The sequence below is a fragment of the Ornithorhynchus anatinus genome, chromosome 11 (assembly GCF_004115215.2).
Source record: "Ornithorhynchus anatinus isolate Pmale09 chromosome 11, mOrnAna1.pri.v4, whole genome shotgun sequence".
Lineage (NCBI taxonomy): Eukaryota > Metazoa > Chordata > Mammalia > Monotremata > Ornithorhynchidae > Ornithorhynchus > Ornithorhynchus anatinus.
The window spans coordinates 52,927,186-52,950,343 of NC_041738.1; the positions used below are offsets into that span (position 1 = coordinate 52,927,186).

General features: G+C 47.2%; 1 protein-coding gene across 4 annotated transcripts in view; it reads right to left on the minus strand.

Moving 5' to 3' along the window:
• ARHGEF12 (Rho guanine nucleotide exchange factor 12) overlaps positions 1–23,158 on the minus strand; it is a 138,647-nt gene that overhangs the window by 101,593 nt on the left and 13,896 nt on the right. The window lies entirely within an intron of this gene.

The following is a 23,158-nucleotide window of genomic DNA, read 5'->3' on the forward strand; positions in this document are numbered from 1 at the left end:
TACAGCACAGTGTGGGAGGGACAGGGGAGGCATTTAATTCCCCCCCTAGAAATCATATAATTTTGGCCAAAAACAATCATTTGTCCCGGCTACCGCTCGCTATCAGATCCAGTGCCCTCTCCCCAAGATCTGAAAACAGGCTGGTCAGAGGTATCGTGAAGAGGGCAGGCTTCTCTCCTCTTTCTCTGTACCTGGAGCCGCGACTCTGTCACGTAGCCAGACAGAAGCAGTGTGGCTTAGTGGAAAGAGCCTGGGCTTGGGAGCCAGAGGTCGTGGCTTCTTATCCTGGATCGGCCACTTGCCATCTGTGTGACTTTGGGCAAGTCGCTTAACTTCTCTGTGCCTCAGTTACCTCATCTGTAAAATGGGGATGAAGACTGTGAGCCCCATGTGGGACAACCTGATCAACTTGTTTCTTCCCCAGCGCTTAGAACAGTGCTTGGCACATAGTAAGCGCTTAACACATACCATTATTATTAGCCCAGGAGGCACAGGCAATGTCAGGCTCCGGCCCGCTTCCCATCGGTTCCGAGCGCACCCCTCGCCCCCACGCACACCGGTGGTAGTTTCGTGAGTTTCGTGATCTCTCGGGGATCTCTCTCGGGGATCCAGCGCTTAGTACAGTGCCTGGCAGATAGTAAGCGCTTAACAAATCCCAAAAAAAATCCAGTAGGCCCCCGTCACCCCAAGGGCCCGGGCCACATGGATGGGGATTCTCTAAAGCTAGTCTGGGGCCACCGGCGGAGGGACGATTACCGCTGGGAGGGGAGGGGGGTCCCCTGGGCTACCCGTGGCTTGGGGTCGCCCCTGTTCCTCCCGAACCGCGTCGGTCCCCAAGCCAGTAGGGAGAGCGAGGGCCCCTTCAGAGCGGGTTTGCAGCGCTAATTTTAGACTTGAGCTACAGTTGCAAACTCTCCGTCTAAATATAACACACTTAGGGAAGCAGCTGGAAGCCAACCCAATCCAGGGGCATGGGTGTTCTATTTCAACCTCTCCCTCTAGACTGTGAGCTTGTTATGGGCAGGGAATATGTCTGCTAATTCTGTTCTACTGTACTCTCCCAAGTGGTCAGTACAGTGCTCTGCATATAGTAAGCGCTCAATAAGTATCACTGATTGATTCCCCCACACGAGAGGAAATCTCAGAGGAGGAGGAAGAGTTGGTATTAAATCCAGCTCTACCACTTGCCTGCTGTGCAGCCTTAGGCAGATCATGTCACTTCTCTGGACCGCAATTTCCTCATTTGTAAAATGGGGATTAAGACTGTGACCCCATATGGGCCATGGACTGTGTCCAACCTGATGAGCTTTATCTAGCCCAGTGCTTAGTACAGTGCCTGGGACATTGTAAGCTTTGTCAAAAAAGGGCATAGGTGCTGGAAAGGACTGCCTGCTTTCTTCAGAACCAATCAGTCAATTTTCTCCCGTCTTCAGGACAACTACAGCTGGATTTAATGCCAACACCACAAATTTAACAGGCCCAAGAGAAAACTGAACCCAACCCTCTCCAACTTTCCCATCACCGTAGACAACCCCATCTTCCTCCCTGTCTCACAAGCCCATAATCCGGGCATTATCCTTGACTCATCCCTCTCCTTCAACCCACTTCTTCAGTTGGTCACCAAATCCCGTCAGTTCTTAACCCCCTACACTGTAAGCTCCTTGTGGGCAGGGAATGTGTCTGCCAATCTGCCAATCGGTACTATGTATTGAGCACTTAGTATGTGCAGAGCACTGTACTAAGCACTTAGAAGAGGACAATACAACTGAATCAGCAGGCACGTTCCCTGCTCGACTCTGTTCTACTGTTGTCTTCCAAAGCCTTATGCAGTGCTCTACACACAGTAAGTGCTCAATAAATACCATTGATGGATTTATTGATCGATCTGACAGTTCACCACTTCCCCCACTTTCAAAGCCCTACTAAGATCATATCTTCTCCAAGAAAACTTTCCTGAATAATCGTGCTTCTCCCCACCCTATTCCCCCTCCGTACTAAGAATTTTGATACTCACCCCACCCTCACGGCCCTTGTCCTTACATTCTGCGGTTTCCCCTATCTTGACTTTATTTTAACGTCTCTCTCCCCTTGAGGGCAGAGGGCATATCTACCAACTCTCTTCATTCAATCAGTGACATTTACTTTGTTTTTTATGGTATTTGTTAAGCACTATGTGCTAAACATTGTTCTAAGAGTTGGAGTAGGTACAGGCTAATTAGGTCGGACACTGTCCCAGTCCCACATGGGACTACCAGTCTAAGTAAGAGGGAGAACAGGCATTGAATCCCCATTCTGCAATTGAGGAAACTGAGGCGCAGAGAAGTTTAGTGACTTGCCCAAGGTCACACAGCCAGCAGCTGACAGAGCTGGGATTAGAACCCAGGTCCTCTGACTCTCAGGCCCACGCTCTTTCCACTAGGGCATGCTGCTTTCCCAACCCGAGTGCTTACTGAGTGCTTAACTTAGCACTTGGGAAAGTTGTAATAATTACAGCTGGGGTGGATACAAGCAAATCGGGTTCGACAAAGTCCTTGTCCCACAAGGGGCTCACAGTCTCAATCCCCATTTTACAGATGAGGTAACTGAGGCACAGAGAAGTGAAGTGATTTGCCCAAGGTCACACAGCAAACAAGTGGCGGAGACGGGTTTTGAACCCACAACTTTCTGACACCTAGGCCGTGCCGATCCCTGCCTGTAGGTAGCTTACGGTCCACATTATAGCATACTCTCCAGAGAACTTAGTACAGTGCTCTGCACACAGTAAGCGCTTGGTAAACACCACTGATTGAATGACTTGGGAGTGTTGGAAACTAATAGGGGCCCTGCTGGCTTTTTTTGGAATAAACAGTGGTGGATACATGAGCAAACAAATCCATTGTAAAACCCTGCCTTGACAGAGAGTTGAAGATGAGGCAGAGATAAAAGGCAATGGATAGGAGAGTGTACTGAAACAGAATGACTTATGTACAGTAAACAAAAAGTAGTCTTAGGGAGACTTTCTTTTTTTTTTTTTTTTTAATGGCACTTGTTAAGCACTGACTCTGCTCCAGGCACTGTTTTAAGCATTGGGGTAGATACAAGGGAATCAGTCAGTGGATATTTATTCATTCATTCTATTGTATTTACTGAGCACTTGCTGTGTGCATAGCACTGTATAAGTACTTGGGAGAGTACAACATAATAATAAACAAACATTCCCTGACCACAGAAAGCTTACAGTCTAGAGGGAGAGAGAGACATTAATATGAATAAACACATTGCAGAAACGTACCTAAGAGCTGAGGGGCTGGGAGGGGGGAAGGATAAAGGGGGAAGGGGAAGAAAAAGGGCACATTCATTCAATAGTATTTACTGAGCACTTACTATGTGCAGAGCACTGTACTAAGCACTTGGAATGAACAAGTCGGCAACAGATACAGTCCCTGCCGTTTGACGGGCTTACAGTCTGATCTGGCACATCATTTCCCAGAGATAGAAAGAGGTTAATGGATGTGGCTATGGTAAAGACTAAATGTTCAGGAATGCGGAGAACCAGGGTCACTCTGGACTCCAGGGGGATTCTGGAGAGCCCAGTTCTTTAATCAATAAGGGCTTCGTTTATTTTATCACCTGATAATAAGTCAATCAATCAATGGGATTTATTGAGCGCCTACTATGTGCAGGGCCTTGTACTAAGCGCTTGGGAAGGTACAATACAATAGAGTTGATAAACACAATCCTTGCCTGCAACGGGCTCGATCTAGAGCCCCACTAAATTAGAGTTCTAGAAAGCACTAGAGTTGGCATTTAATGACTCGAACACTTACTTGATTTGGAGGTGAAGAGCTATGTCGGTACTGAATTCTGCCTATGTTCTCCTTTAGCATTATGGTATCCCTTAGTAGAATCCTGGTGTTTTCATGCCTTCTTCTAATTCAGGAATTAAATCTACACAGAACTGCAATAAATACAAACTTAGATCTACCACACATGCAGGGATACGTTTAATCCACCAATCGAGACTACATTATAAAATGCCAGTGGCAGGGGCATCAGACACGTTTCTCCCAACCCCAATTCCCTTAAAATCATCATTTCAAAAACAACAGTAAAGGTCAGAGAAAGCCTGCAACTCTTTTCCATTACTGTCTCCATAATTGTTCCCTACCGAGTTCAGCGGCCCTGCCTTGCCAAGAAGCAAATTATCTGGCAACGACGATGACGACAATGGTATTTGTTAAGTGTTTACTACATGCCAAGCACTGTGTCAAGCACTGGGGTAGATACAAGCTGATCGGGTTGGACACGGTCCCCGGTCCTCACACGTCTCCCAGTCTATGGGGGGGAGGAAGAACAGGGAGAACGAATTCCTATTTTACAGCTGAGGAAACTGAGGCACAGCGAAATTACGTGACTTGCCGGTCACCCAGCAAGTTAGCGGCAGTGCAGTTTGGTTTGGACTCACATATCCATCAGCTTAGAAATCCAAGGATTCATTCATTCAAACATATTTACTGAGCACTTACTGTGGGCTGAGCACTGTATTAAGTGCTTGGAAGAGTACAGTGCAACAATAAACAGACACATTCCTTGACCACAGTGACTTACATACCAGGCTACTTTTCTAACTGCTCCAAGGAGTCTCCTGAGGGCTTTGAACACATCACTCTTCGGTAGAATGGGGATTACCTAGGCTCTGGACGCCTCAAAAAAGCAAGGCACTAACACGTAAAGCAATAGATTTGTGAGGGCTGTCTGCGGCTAGAAAGTTCGCTTCTCCAGTCCAGGAGTAGAAATAGAAATAATCTACGCTAAGGCACAGCATCGTCAAATAATATTAGTAAGCACCTCCAAGTACGCGGTGCGGTGTTGAGCAGAACGCAAGCCGGGACACGGTCCCTGCCCTCAAGGAGTCTATGACCTATGGCTCTGACTTAGAAAAATAAGCATCACCTTATGTATTTGTTTATCCGCTCCGCTTGTTATTTTTATCTCTGTTCCTGGTCTCTTAAATAATTGTACGTTTGTCCTGTAAGGCGTGTTTTTCTTCCCCCACTAGACTGCAAGTTCTTTGAGGGAAGGGTTCACGGCTTCTGCTGCGTCTCCCGTGCGTTCCCTAAGCTCCTAATACGATGCTTTACGAGAAGTTCTCAGAAGCTGTGGCCGACGATGATGGACAAACATCCAAACTGTCCAATAAGTCAAGAGATGATGCAATGCCAAAGCCCATAAAAAAACATAATTACATTATGTACAGAACTAGAGTTTGTGGTTTGGAACTAGGCATGTGTATGGACCAAAGGGTAAGGAAGCGAAACGTTTCCTTCCCTGAGCAGGGAAATAGTCACAGATGCACTGGGACTGCCAGTGGTTGAAGAGGAGAGAGGAAAGAGAGGGGAAAGAGGAGGGGAGAGAGGAGAGACACGGAGAGAGGGAGTGAAGAGAAGGAGGGAGAGAGGGGGTGAGAAAGACAGGCGAGAGAGATGGGGGAGAGAGAGGAGGGAGAGAGAAGAGGAAGAAAGAGGAGGGAGGGAGAAGAGAAAGAGAGGGCCTGGCAAAGCTGTGAGGAAGTCTACCCCACATGTAGGAAAGGGGGAGAGGAAAAAAACCTGATAAAAGCAATAGGGGAGGGGGCAAAGAGAACTATTGGATTGAAGCTTGAAGCATATAGGTGCAAAGGTAAATGGGGAAGATGAAAGAAAGATGCCAGCAATAAAAACACTGACGGGAATGAATAGTTTTGGGCACTCCACCAGTGGAGTCAAGCGCCATGAAGGCACCGGATTTCCCATCCCTCATGATCGGGGGTGTGAGGGGAGGAGACGAAGTCCTGGTCCAGCCCAGCCTGAGTCCCCATTCTCAGCTCATCAGCATCAGGCCTGGCTGGCAGGTTGGTGCTGGGTTTCCCAAGGAAAACCCACGGCCCTGCCCAAGAGCACCTGGAACCTAATGTGTCACCCGAAAGCCTCCCGGTCCCTCCCCAACTTTCCCAACGTGCAATCACACCACCCTCCGACAACCGGTCTCACAGGCTGGCAACCTTGCTGTCATCTTCCATTATTCTGGCTTTCCTTCATCCCCAACCAGCTCCCAACCTCCACAGTTCCATATCTTCCTCAGCATGATTTTACGGTTCCTACCTTCGTGCCAACTCCTTCCAACGAGCCTGACCCACCCCCGGCCTGGACGATGATTTTCATTCATTCATTTAATCATATTTATTGAGCATTTACTGCGCACAGAGCACTGTACTAAATGCTTACAGAGGGCGACAGAACAGTAAACAGACACATTCCCTGCCTGCAACGAGTTTACAGTCTACAGATTTTAAAGGCTTCTTCATAGGGTGGCTGCTAATGGCCCTCACAAAAACCAGACAGCGAATCCTGCGTCGGGCAGGAACTGTGTCCAATGTAACCTTTTTTTGTTTTAAAGGTACTTGTTATGTGGTACATGCCAGACACTGTACTAAGCACTGGGGTAGATACAATCTAATCATGTGGACACAGTCCATGTCCCACGTGAGCTCACAGTCTTAATCCCCATTTTATGGATGAGGGAACTGAGGCACAGAGAAGTTAAGTGACTTACCCATGGTCACAAAGCAGACATGTGGTGGACCAGGGATTAGAACCCTGGCCCTTCTCCCAGGCCTGTACTCTATCCACTAGGCCATGCAGCCTAACTTGTATCTTACCCAGCGCTTAGTACATAGCAAGCATTTAACAAATACTATAGTAAATACCAGCTAAGGGGGTACCCATTACGTCCCTACGCCAGGCAGCTGTCATAAGGCATTGACATCCCATGTGCCATTTGGCAAAAGCATGTCAGTTTCTGGCAATTCTAGGATGTTTCTTCAAGGGGAGCGCTGAACCCCCTCCCATCCATCAATCAATAGTATTTGAACACTTACTATATGCAGAGCACTGTACTAAGCGAGCACAATACAACGGAATTAGCAGATGTGTTCCCTGCCCATGCTGAGTTTACAGTCTAGAGGGGGAGACAGATATTAATATGAATTACTCTCCCTGCCTTCAAAGCCTTATTGAGGGCACACCTCCTCCAAGAGGCCTTCCCAGACTAAGTCCCTCCTTTCTTCTTCCCCCACGCCCTTCTGCATCACCCTGACTTTCTCCCTTTGTTCTTCCCCACTGCCAGCCCCACAGCATTTCGGTACATATCTGTAATTTATCTGTATTGATGTCTACTTCCCCCCTCTAGATTACATGCTCGTCGTGGGCAGGGAAGGTGCCTATTTAATGTTGCATTGTACTCTCCCAAGCACTTAGCATATTAGTAATATATTATATGTGGTCTAACATATAATTCTATTATATGTAATATATAATCTGCTCCAGAGCCTGTTTCCCATTGGCACCGCATCCGAGCCATGGAACTCGGCAACCGGAGGTGAGGCAGAAGGATGTTTGGCATTGGCAACTTAAAAAGCGGACCCCAAAATGCCTACTTCTATATCGAGGAGGGACAGGGGACGGGCTGACTGAAAACGGGCTTATGCTGTATAAACCAGACAAGTGGCCCCCTGACCTCCTAATGGTTTCCCAGCCCCTTTGGTTCCATTTCCCCTTCTTGCATTTCGGGTGCATCGTTCATGAACTTTTCACCCCACTGGTCGCACCGGTGGAGAAGCACCCTGGCCTCGTGGAAAGAGCATGGGCCTGGGAGGCAGAGGACCTGGGTCTAAACCCAGGTTCTGCCAACTGCTTGCTGTGGGACCTTGGGAGAGTCACTTCACTTCTCGGGGACTCAGTTCCCTCAACTGTAAAATGGGGATGGAATACCTGATCTCCCTCCATCTTAGACTATGAGCCCTATGAGGGACACGGACTGTGTCCGACCTAATTAACTGGTACCTACCCCAGCGCGAAGAACAGTGTTTGATACACAGCAGGCACTCAACAATTACCTTTTTTTTTTTTAAAAAAAAAAGGGCTGTCGGGAGAGCTGGGTTTTAACGTCTGCTATGCAGGTGAGGGAAAACGCTGCTGGGGCATTCCATGAGCTGGGCAGCCAGAGAAGGAATTCCCAGAAACAGCCAACCACCGAGTTCCGGATCTACAGCCCAGCAACAGCCCCTGGGCTGCTGTCCCTGGGAGGGGGTCCATTAAAGCGCCCCTAGGTGCCCTTCCCAACGCACTGTGCTCCTTTCCTGCCTACCCACTCATTTGCTGAATTCCAGGCTCTGGACGTACTGTTCAAATCCCCACGGGTTCTACTCTTTATCTGCACAAGGTACTGGAGAATAACAAGTGGCCCGGATGATCAGCTCTTGGATGCTGTTAACGGTGATGGCCGGCTGGCCTTGTACTCTAGAGAAGCAGCGTGGCTTAGTGGATAGAACATAGGCCTGGGAGTCTGAAGAACCAGGATTCAAATCCCTGTTCCGCCACAAGTCTGCTGTGTGACCTTGAGCAAGTCACTTCACTTCTCTGGACCTCGGTTACCTCAGCTGCAAAATGGGGATTACAACTGTGAGCCCCATGTGGGACAGGGACTGTGTCCGAACCGATTAACTTGCATCTATTCCAGAGTTTAGAACAGTGCTTGGCACATCTTAAGCGCTTAACAAGTACCATTATTAATTAATTAATTATGCTGGAGGTGCTTGGCCCTAGGAGCTCCCAGAGCCTCTCCCAGGTGAGATCCCTTTGGAGACAAACAACATGGCGAAGCAAACCTGGCCACTTCCAAGTAGTGTCCACCAGCCAGGCCCAGAGCTGGCCCAATACGAAGGGAGGAGGGAGTCCCGGGCTACCTTGCCTCAGCTTGGGTCTGAATCTAAGAAGTTTCCTTTCCAGTCTGGCCTAACTGCATGGGTCTGGGGTGGTGGGGTAGGGAGAGCAGGGGAAGGAGAAGGAGATGGGGAGAGGGAGGAGGGGACAGGAGCACCGATGCCCTCACAGAGTCGGAGGGACGAGGAGGTGCACCTTGCATCCTCTCAGCAGCAGCAGTAAGGCAGGAAACAGCTTCTCTGCATGAGGGTGAGGGGTGTGAGAGCCTTTTTTCTCACTTGGCAGCACCCATCCCCTCTTCTCCTTGTGCTCCCGCTCTCCCTTTACCTATCACTCACCCACACCACCCATTCTCCCCGCAACAGACAGCAGGCAGAGTTTCGGAACCGACCGAAAAGTCCAGGCGATGAGAACCCGGGGCACACACCCCCCTCCAACCCCGCTGCCAGCCGCCGCTCGCCGGCCCCACCCCAGACGGGGCAACCCACGGGCAGTTCCCATCGATCTAACCAACGCTCCCAGCGAACCTGCTTTGGGAGAGGATGTGGTAACAACGCCGAGTGTCCTCTGAGGAATTTTCCAGGATTATGAGGGTGCTGAGTAATTCCACAGACGAGTTGACGTCCTCGGGAAGCTTAGGGAAATGAGGTTCTACTGCTGCCCCAGGCAGGCTGGTGGAGGACCCTGTAGCACCGGTTTGCGGACTTCTGAGGACGGGGTGGTGGTCAAAAAGGCGACTGAGGGGAATGACTACACCGCCGCATCAGTCGTTGGAAGAAGAGCGAGGCCCAAGCCAAGGGTGGTCAATAAGGAGGCGACTGCTCATTTGGGAGCTAATCAAAGACCGGAAAGGGCTTTGGCTGAGAGAACCGAGAACGAGAAGCAAATGAAAGCCAGACCCTAAAGGAAGCAGCCGCGGAATTGGGCAATGGAAGGGTCGTGGTGAGGTAAGGGTCAGGACGAGACGGAACAAGATGTAGGACGGAGGTTTATAGCCCAGTTACCCCGAGCACCCTGTTTGGTGTTTGCTAAGCACTTACTATGTGCCAAGCACTGTTCTAAATTCTGGGGTAGATATTCGTTCATCAGGTTGGACACACTCCCTGTCCCACAATCTAAGTAGAAGGGAGTAGGATTAATCCCCATTTTACAGATGAGGAAACTGAGGCCCAGAGAAGTGGAGTGGCTGGCCCAAGGTCACAGAGCAGACACATGGCAGAGCCGGGATGAGCACCCACGTCCTCTGACTCCCAGACTCGTGCTCTTGCCATTAGACCAGAATATTGGGCTGCAGGGAATATTCACTATTGGATCCAACCTTATCGGCATTTCTCATGTTTTCAGAAGTCAGACAAGCCTCCTCTCCGACAGAATGTGTCTCCTCTTCCCATTGCTTCGGCTAAAAGACAATCCAAAGCAGGGGATTCCCACCATCGGTGAGAGAAATCCGGGAGACAATGAAGAAGAGTTCAGGGTGAGAAGGAAAAGGCTTTCAGAACTGTCCTTTGGAAGCTCCAGTCAGAGGTGGGAGGGAAGAACAATGCAGTCCATTGGATCAAAAGCAGAAGCTCCTTCAAGGAGGGTGAGAGTTAAGAACTGACCCTTGGATTTTTTGCTGTACAGAAAATCCACCAACAGGGTTGATTCTCAAGTAGGGCCGTGGTGGTCCCAAGCAGCTGAATGATAATTCTGGAGTGGGCCACCAACAAAATAATGATATATTCAAATACATGTTTTTCTCAAAACTTTCATTTTTTCATGGGGCTTACTGATTTATTTGCCCATATACTTATTCCTTAAAATCATCCATATATATACTTTAGATGCTCTGTATCCATGCACGCAAAAAAATCAGTATTATTAGTCTAATTTTCAGAGCCAGCTGGGAGTTGGGATTCTGAGAAATCCAGAAGATGGTCGTTCAGTGTGAAGGAAACCAGGCAGCACTGGCCCCCAGAAGTCCAGAGAAAAAGCAAAACTCAGAGAGAGGAAGACTGTTGTGAAGGAAAGATGGGTGCTTCTGTTTTACTTTCCCAAGCGCTCAGTACAGTGCATCTCACCCCCACCCCCAAGCACTCATTAAGTACCTTTATTACTACAACAAGTACAGCTAGGAAACAACTCATTCACTAGGCTTCCTAGTTCAGGAAGAAAGGGGACATACCTCTCCCTCTAGATTATAAACCTGTTGTGGGTAGAGAATGTGTCTGTTATATTTTACTCTCCCAAGTGCTTAGTATAGTGCTCTGCATACAATAAATATGACTGACTTCATCCCCCAAGCCCCTAAAGGGCTATATGAAAGGCCCAGAGAGCCCCTGTCTTTCGATCTAAGCCAAAAGGCTTCCTGAGGTGCTGATATAATAGTTCGGATTGGGAAACGTTTGGTTTTTTGAAGTAGGTTGTCTTGAAATGACTTGCTTTTCCCCCAGGCTTCCCGTTTCACATCCTTCCACTGTATTGCTTCTACTCACCTTTCTTCTGATTTGACAACCTGGGCCTCAAAGTTCCCTTGGAACAGAAATTTCCCCCTCCCCGCTGGCCACCGAGATCCGGACCAACCTCACACAGGCCGACGTGCTTGTATGTCTGCCTGCTCTCGGCTCAGGCAGGAGCCATCGGTGACTGAGCTGGGGGATGTGAGAGAGAGTGGGCACATCCTCGGGACCCCAAGGCAGTGGGTCCTGGGTGGCAGTTAGGCCCCAGGCAGTCTAAAGCCCCGGCCTGGCCTCAGCTCCTGCCAGGCTGGGGCTTCCCATGGTGAAGTCACCAGGGCTGGGAGGGGTGGGGCTCAGGGCCCGCAGGAGCCTGTGCCGCCCACCAAGCTCCCTGGCCCCTCGCCATGCCCCATTCCCCCACCGCTTCAGCTGTCTCCACAGGCGCGGTGCAGGCAGAAACAGATTGCAGTCCTTTAGGGATGGAGAAACATGATCAAATATTTAAAAATGGAAAGAGGCGGGGCCCTGGGGAGCGGGAGGAGGCAGAGCAGACTCTCTTTGTGCCTTTCAAAAATGGTGGGACAAGAGGAAGGAGGAGGAGGAGGAGGGGAAGAGGGGGAAGAAGAGGGGGAAGAGGAAGATGGGGAGGAGGGGAAGGGGGGCAGGGAGCATGTCTACCACCTATGTTACACTGTACTGCCCCAAACACTTAGTACAGGGCTCTACGCACAGTAAGGGCTCAATAAATACGATTGGAGGTGGAGGAGGAGGGGGGCAGGGAACGTGTCTACCAACTCCGTCATACTGTACTCTCCCAAGTGCATAGTACAGTGTTCTGCACACAGTAAGTGCTCAATACATACGAGTGGCGGTGGAGAAGGAGTAGCAGGTGGAGGGGGAGGAGAATTCAGTAAGTTGGATGGCCTGCTAGGTAACCTTGGGCAACTTATTTAGGCTCTCTCTGGGTCTCACTTTCCTCATCTGGGAATAGGGGTGAATTCCCTGTCCTCCTGAGCTTTTTCATCGTGAGCCCAGGGTGGGCTGGAAATTGTGTCTGAGCCGAGCAGCTTCTTTCTACTTCGATGCTTAGCCCGGTGCGTGATTCAAAATAAGCACTTAAATAAATACCACAGTTATACGATCTGAACAAGGACTCTCAGATGCTCTCCCTCTGTAAACTGTTAGCTCCTTGTGGGCAGGGATAGCGACTAGCCACTCCATTGTACTGCACTTTCCCAAGTGCGCAGTACAGGACTCTGCACATTGTAGGTGCTCCATAAATACCATCTATTGATTGATTGATCCTAAACAATGTGACATGGTCCATTTTGCCACTCCGGGTCAAAAAGCACAACCACCATGGAGAGAGAGGTATAAAGCTGCTCGGAACTCACTCCCTTGAGTGAGTTCCCTAGCTCCCTGCAATCGATGGCACGTGCTCCACCATGGAAGCAGAGTATGAAGTGGCAAAAAAGTATCTGTTTATTGTTATACTGTACTCTCCCAAGCTCTTAGTACAGTGCTCTGCACAGTAAGCGCTCAATATTTAATTCCATTTACTTATATTGATGTCCGTTTATTTGTTTTGATGTCACTCTCCCCCCACCCCGCTCTAGGCTGTAAGGCTGGTGTGAGCAGGGATACTCTCTCTTCATTGGAAAGTACAGTTCAGCAAGCACTTAATACAGTGCTCTGCACACAGTAAGTGCTCATTAAATACGACTGAATGAATGAATGACTGGGGGGGATTGGGGACGAGGGGATGGCCGAAGAAATGGAGGAGGGTGAAGACTCAAAAGCAGATAAAATAGATTCTCTTCTTGAAAGCAAAAAATTCCACTTCCAAAAAAAGCAGCCTTTAATTGCATCTTGAAACAAAGGTCAGCTACTGCCCGGCGATGCCAGAGCTACAGAGAAAAAGCCCAGGCACGTAAATCAAATCAAGACTTCGCCTCAGACAGAGGGCTTACATCCCTGATGTGGATTTGATTGAAAACCTTGCAAGGAAGGAAAGCCATCAATTCATGGTATTTGAGCACTCAACTGCTTGCAGAGCACTGTACTAAGTGCTTGGGAAAGGACAATATAACAGAGTTGGCAGACATGTTTCCTGCCCACAATGAGCTTATAGTCTAGGGGGGAGAGAGAAATATAAGTAAATAAATTACAGGTATGGATAGAAGTGCCGTGGGGGCTGAGGGAGGGGTGAGTGAAGGGTGCAAATCCAAGAACAAGGTCAAAGGGGAAGGAGAGGGAGTGAGGGAAGTGAGGTGAAATAATCTGGGGGTGTTAATTTTTTTTAATAAAAAAAACCACCATTGCTGCTTCAGGGGGTAAAAACCGTGCTCACACACGGGAGCGTTTTTGTCTTTGAGATGGGAGAAGACACAGAAGGAAGGGTCAAAGGAAAAAACAAAGATCTAACAAGGGACATTAAGCCCCTTCCCGCTGCTTACTCAGCTGCGCTTGGGTTTTGACGTCAATCTCCAAACTCCTGTGGAGTCGAGCAACAATCTCTTCTTTGGTGTTTGGTGTGTACTACAGGTTGAAAAATGAAACCAACTGTCGACAGATACCCTGGGTGCTTGACATTAGTTTTCACGCCGATTAAGTCCAAGGCTGTGGAAAACTCCTGGCTTATAGCGGCAAAATGTGGGAGGGAGAGCGTTTAGGGGAGTCCACCGGGGAGACATCGCACACGGCCAAATCGCCATTATTCCAGAGCTAATTACTCACTGTGGGTCTCTTCTAGGCTTCCCCTCTGGCTGCCTGCCTGGACGCACCGCATTTATTTTTTTTATGGTCTTCGTTAAGTGTTCACTATGTGCCAGGCACTGTACTAAACCCCGGAGTAGATGCAAGCTAATCAGGTTGGACGCAGTCCCTGTCCAGCATGGGGCTCACAGTCTCAATCCCCCTTTTACAGATGAAGTAACTGAGGCCCAGAAAGGTAAAGTGGCTTGCCCAAGGTCACACAGCAAACACATGGCAGAGCCGGGGTTAGAACCCAGGTCCTCCTGACTCCCGGGCCCGTGCTCTATCCACTAGGCCACACTGCTTCTCAATATCTTCGATAGGAGGATGGTCAAGGAGGAAAAGGAGATGAAACTCCAAGCTGGTTCATTTGGCAATTCTGGAATGATCACCTCTGCTAGGGAGAAGCAGCTGGAATTACTGGCTAAAATGCAATCCACAGATAATCTCCAAATCTCAACTGTCCCTACCATTACCACAGAAAATGAAAGGTGATCTGTGAATGGGGGAGCTCAGGAATAGAACAGAGGACACGACTGTCCTCTCAAAGGCCCAAATTCTATTATTAAATTCTCAAGGAGCAAAAAAGTAAAAATACTCAGTTCAGAATTTAATACTTCTAGGCGGTTCCTCACCTGGGAGAGCTAAAAACACATAGGTCAGCCTTTGGTTCAAGGCCACTTTATTTTTCAGCTATCGTTACAATTTTGGCCGCGGCAAGTTCTATAAAACTCATGTTCATTCATTCATTCATTCAAACATATTTAACTCAATGCTTATTATGTGCAGAGCACTGTACTAAGCGCTTGGGAGAGTATAATACAACAATAAACAGACACATTCCCTGCCCACATGTCCTTGGGCAAGTCCCAATTTATCTGAGCCTGAGTTACCCCATCTGTAAAATGGGGATTAAGATTAAGACAGGGACTGTGTCCCACCTGATTTGTTTGTATCCACCCCAGTGTTTAGTACAGTGCCCGGCACATAGTAAGCACTTAAATACCACAGTTATAATTGCTGTACTGTAAATGTACAATACTTACTTGCCAAAAATTGGATGGACAGACAGGGCAAAAGTCACCAAACATTGTTTTCCTCGTTGGGCTCTTTCCCCCAGGCTCCCCCATTCTGTGTTCTATAATGTGATTACCTAGTGCTTTAAGCAATTTTTGCAAGCCAGTAATTCCCAAACAAGAATGCGCAAGCATTTCTTTACGGTCAAAAGCATTCACTTTTTCCATAACGCTTGCTTCTTCGTGTCCCCATCAGTCTCTCATTTGGGTTCAGATCTCCCTCATGCGCAAGGAATGATAGACATTCTCCAGCCTCGTCATGTCCACGACAGTAAACTCTGCAAGCTGGACAAGCAATGCTCTCCTTACTGCTAACAGTGTTCTGCAGTTATGCTGGCTTGAATGGGATATGGTAAATATTTATGCGGAATTCACAGACCTTTACCCCAGCTAGGAGGCGGCAAGCATGGGAAAAAAGCAGCTTCCCAGAACTCCACACAGCGGATGTGGTGACGTCCCCTGGGGATTCGAAGGCCACTGCATCTCGGAGAATGCTTCCTTGGGAAGGGTTGGGGGGCAGGGGGGCAGGAGAGGAGGGGGGCAGTCTCAATGGCAGCCCTCCTCTGCATCTAACCCTCTGGATTTAAACATGGGAAATTTGCTTCTCATTCTACGCACTAAACCAACCCCAAACCTAGCTTGGCGGTTCACACTGGCATTATCCTCCCTTATCCTTGTGGGCAGAGAACGCGTCTACTGACTCTGTTACACTGTACTCTCCCAAGTGCTTAGTACAGTGCTCTGCATACTGTAAATGCTTAATGAATACCACTGACTGAAAGATGAAGTTCAAAATCCTGGACATAACCACTATTGGATTTGATTTCCAGTGGCTTGTACTACTCTAACGGAGGGGCTCTAACCAATCATTTTGCTTTAGTCCCCTAAATAGCATAAAAGAGCGGCAGCAATAAAAAGGGCTTCCTCCAGGACAAGAAACGGAGAAGTAGTTCATTCATTCATTTGTTCGTTCAAAAGAACTTACTGAGCACTTTCTGCGTGCAGAGCACTGTAGTAAGCACTTGGGAGACAACGAGAAATAGACACTTTCCCTGCCCACAACGAGCTTACAGTCTAAAGCCAGGACAACTGATATTTTCTACTAGAAACAGGGACACAACAATAAGTACAAAACTAAAAATCAAGACCACAGTTATTTGGTCTTGTTTACTACTTACTATGTGCCATGCACTGTTCTAAGCACTGAGGTAGATACAAGTTAATCAGGTGGGACACGGTTCCTGCCCCACATGGGGCTCAGAGTCTTAATCCCTATTTTACATATGAGGTAACTGAGGCCCTGAGAAATGAAGTGAGTTGCCCAAGGTCACGCAGCAGGCTTGCAGCAGAGCCAGAAGTAGAACCCAGGTCCTCCGACTCCCAGGCCTGGGTTCTTTCCCCTAGGCCAGAATGGGAAAACAGACCTGGAAAATGACCAGAAGGGCTGATTACTATATTAAAGATTTAATTTTTAAGAATGTTTGGATAGAAAATCTTAAATGGCTAGAAGACACCACCACTAAAACACTGAGATATTTGAAAACAAAATACTAAGTAAAAACACTAAGTAAAGCTAAGTAACTACGTAAGTAACTAAAAACTAAGTAAAAATACTAACTAAAACACGGAGATATTCGAAAACAAAATACTAAGAGTGTCTCTCCGCCAGTTGGGACTACATTTCAAGCTTGTACCCCATTAAAATGCTAACCAAGCTCTAAAACGCCATAAGCCGCTGTTATTACGCAGTGTGGTTGTGGTAGTGCAGGCATTTTGGCAGTCAGCAATTTTTAGAAGTAAAACTAGAGTGGCAGATGTTGAGAAATGGGGTCAGATTGTAGGAAAACTTAATAATGAACTAAAAGCATCACCCAACAATGCATCCTCTCCCCCAACCCCTGACCCTTTTCAACACAAAAAAGGTCTTCCATGGCGGGGAAGTGCCCCCTGGCAATGACTAGGGCACCTTTAACATCCCGCTTGGCTCCTCAGCCTCTGGTACTAATTCCCCGGCACAGCTGATCCCTAACTTTTAAAGACCCCTCTTTGCTGCCGGCTGTCACCTATCAATTAAATGAAATTTGAGCACTCACTTTGTGCAGAACACTGTACCAAACACTTGGAAGAAGACAATACAGCAGAGTCAGCAGAATTGTTCTCTGCCCATGTAGAGTCTAAAGTATCAATCAATGGTATTTACCGAGCGTTTACTATGAGTAGAGCACTGTACTAAGCACTTGGGAGGGTATAATACAACACAATGAACAGACATGTTCCCTGCCCATAAGGCACCTGCATGTTTATCCTACTGGCTTTTTAAAAAAATCCCTTTTTTTGTGACCGTGCATACAGATGAGAAGGCAGCCAGTTTGTGCTGATGCAACTGAAGAAAATTTGTGCATTCTGTTCCGGTGCTTATTAGGTGCTTACTATGTGCTAGGCACTGGGGTAGATGCAAACTATTCAGGTTGGATACAATCCACGTCCCATGTGGGGCTCAGAGTATTAATCCCCATTTTACAGAAGAGGTAACTGAAGCCCAGAAAAGGGAAGTGACTTGCCTAAGGTCACACAGCAGATAAGCAGCAGAGCCGAAATTAGAACCCTGGTCCTTCTTACTCCCAGGCCCGTGCTCTACCCATTAGGCCATGCTGCTTCCCCATTCAGAGACCCATGAGAGAAGAATTAGACCTTTAAGGCAAAAACCTTTGCAGAGGTACACTTTCAGGGGAGTCAACAGTCGAGAAATCCAATAGAAATGTGGGAATTGGAGGAAATTAAGCAAGGGCTCACTGGTGAAAGATGGCTGAAAACCAATATGGGAGGGAGAAGGATTTGTGCAATCAAGAGGGACACAAAGAAAAAATGGAATTGTAATTTCAGAAGGCAAAGGTAATACATGATTTACCCCATACCTCTCTAAGTGATTCACTGTTCTGAAATGTCACCAACACTCCAAGTCATAAAAACCCACCCTCTGGGCTTCATCCAGCTCCCTGACAAATACGTATCGGCACGGGCATGGATTAGACGAGTACGGCACACCGAGCTTTCTAACTTCTTTTGTTCACAAGTTAAAATTATGTCCCTCTCTTTGTGTTTCCTCTTTCACTGCTTCCTCTCACACTGAGCAAATTCACACGGGGTTTCTTTCCACAAGCGGTGAAAGGTTAAATGACCGGTATGAAATGTGAAGACTGGTTTGAAAATGGAGTGAAGATACCCAGACGACTGTAGCTCGGAGGTCCAAAACCAAAGGCCATCTGACAGAAGACTTGCCATTTCTTATGAAGCGCACAGCTCCGAGACCGAGACTTTAGCTCATTTTCATCAATACTACATTCTGCGCATTGGGGTCAAATTTGGTTATGTTAGATTACGTCTCATGCTGGCCGAGAGAACAATAAATACAAAGCAATAAGATGACGGGGAGCCAATGGCAGCAAACAGAAGCACTGGAGTTTTTATGATCCCTCCTGGCATTTACCAACCTCATATATTTACTGAGGTACTCCCAGAGTAGCCACCACTGATTTAGGTGCTCTAGGCCTTAGGCCACAGTTCGGTCATCTCGAACTCTGAGAAATCCGTAATTCCATCAAAAAACAAATGAAAAAGCAGGTTTTTTTAAAAAATGGGGGGGGGGGGACACACCCCTTTGACATCACTGAAGCTGACCATGAAGGCTTGGAGGATGGGAAGGGTCCAAGAAGATTCAACTTACCTCAAAGGGCCTGCATTTTGTTACTACCATTACCAAACAACTGAAACTCATCTCCAGTAAACTCCTTTGGAGATCCCAATCAATAGTATTTATTGATTTTTTACAGTGCTCGAGGCACTGCTCTATAACAGTGTTCCCTTCCCTCAAGGAGCTTACATTCTCGATGTAAAGATAAGACAGACTTTTAGATGTTAGAGATATGAACCTAAGTGTGAAGGGTGGGGTGACTCAAGTGCTTAAAGGGTACAGATCCAGTGCAGAGGGGAAGCAGATTAGACAAGGAGTAAGGGGAAATGAAGGCTTTAGGAGAGGAAGGCTTCTTGGCCTTCCTCTGGTCCGAGTTTGAGAAGCAAACAGTACCTGCTCTCGAAATATTTAGACCTAGTATACATCGCTCAAACATAAACCATCTTCCTTTCATGTAGTAGAATGCCTCCAACTAGGCCCAGTCATTGGCTCCTTTAAAGGTCCCCTCCCTTCCAAGTTTTCACCTTCGGCTTCCAGTCTCCAAAATGTCGCAACCAACTTCAATGATCCCCAACCCTTCCAACTATGGGCTAAGCAACCAGACGATATGGAATAAGTCAAGTTTAAAAAAAGAAATAAATGGGGAGAAAGGACTGGATTTTTTTTTCTTTTTAATGTGTGCTACCTTAATTTTATCTACAGATCAAAAACTTGAAGATTATGTAATTACAGCTTGATCAGTTGTCCAAAGTCCTATAAACAGAACCCAAAACCCACAGGCAGAGATGAAGCATCAGTTGACTGAGTCAGCTTGTGCTGCTCCACTCGCATCAGCATTAGATTTGAGGGCAAATAATAATAATAATAATTAGTATTATGGTTTTTGTTAAGTGCTTACTATGTGCCAAGCACTGTACTAAGCGCTGGGGTAGATAGAAGCAAATCAGGTTGGAAACAGTCCCTGTCCCTTGAGGGGCTCACAGTCTCAATCGCCCTACGTGGCAAGCACTGTTCTAAGCGCTGGGGTAGATGCAAGGTAGTCCCACATGGGGCTCACAGTCTTAATCCCCATTTTACAGATGAAGTAACTGAGGCAAAGAGAAGTTAAGTGACTTGCCCAAAGTCACACCGCTGACAAGCAGCGGAGCCAGGATCAGAACTCACGACCTCTGACTCCCAAGCCCGTGTTCTTTCCACTAAGCCAAGCTGTTTCTCACGACTGTTAATCGCTTACTATGTGCCAAACACTGAACCAAGCACTGGGATGGACACAAGTAAATCGGGTTGGACAGAGCCCCTGTCCCCACATGGGGCTCACTGTCTTAATCCCCATTTTACAGATGAGGGAACTGAGGCACAGAGAAGTTAAGCGACTTGCACAGGGACATAGAGCAAACAAATGGTGGAGCTGGATTAGAGCCCAGGTGCTTCTGACTCCCAGGCTCGTGCACCATCCATTAGGCCATGCCGCTTTAAATGTTGGACTTCCATACATACACAGAGCAGCAGTGTGGCTTGGTGGATAGAGCACGGATTCAGAAGGTCAGGGGTTCTAATCGTGGTTCCGCCACCTGTCAGCTGTGTGATTTAGGGCAAGACACTTGACTTCTCGGTGCCTCACTTACCTCATCTGTAAAATGGGGATTAAGACTGTGAGCCTCACGTGGGACAACCTGATTACCCTGTATCTGCCCCAGCGCTTGGAACAGTGCTCACACATAGTAAGCGCTTAACAAATAACATTATTATTATTATTCTCTGGGCCTCAGTTCCCTCATCTGTAAAATGGGGATTAAGAGTGTGACCCCCACGTGGGACAGGGACTGTGTCCAACCTGATTAACTTGGATCTAGCTCAGTGCTTCAAAGAGTGCTTGGCACATAGCCCTTAACAACTACCGTTATCATTATTATTATTAATAATAACTACCTAAGTGAATTTACATTGGGGTTCAAACCATTTCAGTTGCTAGTTTGGAAGTGACGGGTCCGCCATCCTCGGCATTTGACGGAAGGGTCTTGATTTCAAAGCTGACGGGCCGATCCTGGAATAGCGACAGCTTTCTGACTCCAGCTGACAGTGAGCTACTGGCTAACAGCTGAGGCAGAGCAATGGTCAGTAATGCAAACACACAGCCCCTGTTCCCCTAATGTCTAGTATCGAAAAGAAAGACCTTTAAGGTCAGGACTGGAATGCAACAACAGGAAAAAAAAACCTCACCCGGTTCCCAAACACTATCCTGAAACGTTTGCACTACTTGTTCTGGTCTTTTTCCTCTGTCTGCTCCCGCTTTTCATAGTTTTGGGTTTTTTTTTTTTGTCTGTCCACAACCTTCCATTCCTAGCTGCTGGAGGGCAATGACCCAATCAGTCAGTTGTACTTAAGGAGCGCTTCCTGAGTGCAGAGTACTGCACCAAGCACTTAGGAGAGTAACAATACAACAATAAACAGCTACATTCCCTGCTCAAAAGGAACTTAATAAGTACCCTCCCAGGTGCTTAGGACAGTGCTTAGCACTCAGTAGGTGCTCCAGCAATTCCAACAGATATGCTCACCGGTTTAATGAGTAGCCACCATGTACAAAAGCCAAGGGAGTGCCAAGGGAGGAATCTTCTCTCCTGGAGTATTTTGGGGCTTTTTTGGTTTTTATAAAATGGTATTTGTTAAGCACTTACTATGTGCCAAGCACTCTATTAAGCTCTGGGGTAGACACAAGCTAATCAGGTTGGACACAGTCCATGTCCCACATGGGGCTTACAATATTAGTTACAGAGGTTTAAAAGATGGTGAAGTGAGAAGTGAAGCCTAGTTCTAAGAAGAAAAAGGGCCAGGGGGGTAGGGAGTGTTTGGAGAGGTGATAGAGAGGATATTGAGGAAGTAAAGAAAATGATCAATTAATAATGTTGGTATTTGTTAAGCGCTTATTATGTGCCAAGCACTGTTCTAAGCACTGGGGTAGACACAAGGGAATCAGGTTGTCCCACGTGGGGCTCACAGTCTTCATCCCCATTTTACAGATGAGGTAACTGAGGCACAGAGAAGTTAAGTGACTTGCCCCCAATCACACAGCTGACAAGTGGCAGAGCCGGGAATCAAACCCACGACCTCTGACTCCCAAGCCCATGCTCTTTCCACTGAGCCACGCTGCTTGGTAGAGAAACCAAAGTGGGACCTGATTTACAGGAAGCTAATGTCTTCTTTTCAAACTCAAATCATCTCTTTTCAGGCCTCGAAGAATTTAGGTAGAGAAATGAAATAATAAGAGATTATTTGCATGAAGCAAATATCACCTCTTCTGCCTTAAATATTTAATGAGAGAAATGAAAGCAGGAGTTGATTTTCTTGCCACAAATTTCTCCTTTTAAGCCATAAATTTTTGCATTTGAGGCCTTGAAGACCTGAGGTAGAGAAATAAAAGTAGGAGATTGTTTGCATGAAGCAAATTTCTCCTTTTGAGGCCTCAGGTATTCTTTTTCCATGCCTTGCAGACCTTGGGTGGACACATGAAAGCATGACATGGTTTACATAAGGTCAATTCCTCCTTTTGAGCCTCAAATCTTTGCTTGGGAGGCCTTGAAGACCTCAGAGAAATAAAAGTTGGAGGCTGTACAGATGAGGCCAATTTCTCCATTTTCACTGCCAATGTTCTCTTTCAGAGCCTTGAACTTCTTAGAAAAAGTAGGAGAAGCTGGAGATGGTTTGCATGAAGCAAATTTCCCCTTCCTCACCTTAAATAGTCTCTTCTGAGGCCTTAAAGACCTTAGACAGGGAAGGAAAAGCTATGTATTGGTTAGTTATTTCTATGATTATCTGTGTTCCTTCCCACTCCCAGACTGTAAAGTCCATGTCTACCATGTGGGGCTCCCAGTCTCAATTCCTATTTTACGGATGGGGGCCAGAAAAGTGAAGTGACTTGCCCAAGGTCACAGCAGACAAATGGCGGAGTCAGGATTAGAAACCATGACCTTCTGACTCCCAGGCCTGTGCTCTAGCCACTAAGCTATGCTGCTTAAGCACTTACTATATGCCAAACACGGCATGTAGTGCTTGGGTTAGACACAAGATGATCAGGTCAGACACAGTCCTTGTCCAACATGGGGCTCAGTCTAAAGGAGAGAACAGGAATAGAATCCCCATTTTACAGATGAGGAACTGAGGCACAGAGAAGATAAGGGACTTATCCACACCACACCACAAGGTCACACAGCAGGCAAGTGCCAAAACCGGGATTAAGAACCCAGGTCCTGTGATTCCCAGATCTGCGCTGTTTCCACTCAAGTGGGGAAAATATTATACGTTCTTCACTTACTGAAATAAGTGATTCTTTTTAAACAAAAGAAATTGCTTGAGGGCATATTACAGCATTCAATTATACTTTGAAAATTATACCCTGAATATGTGGAGGACCAGATTAGAACACGGAACTGCAATCAGTTTTCCAACTCCCCAATGGTTCTTCTC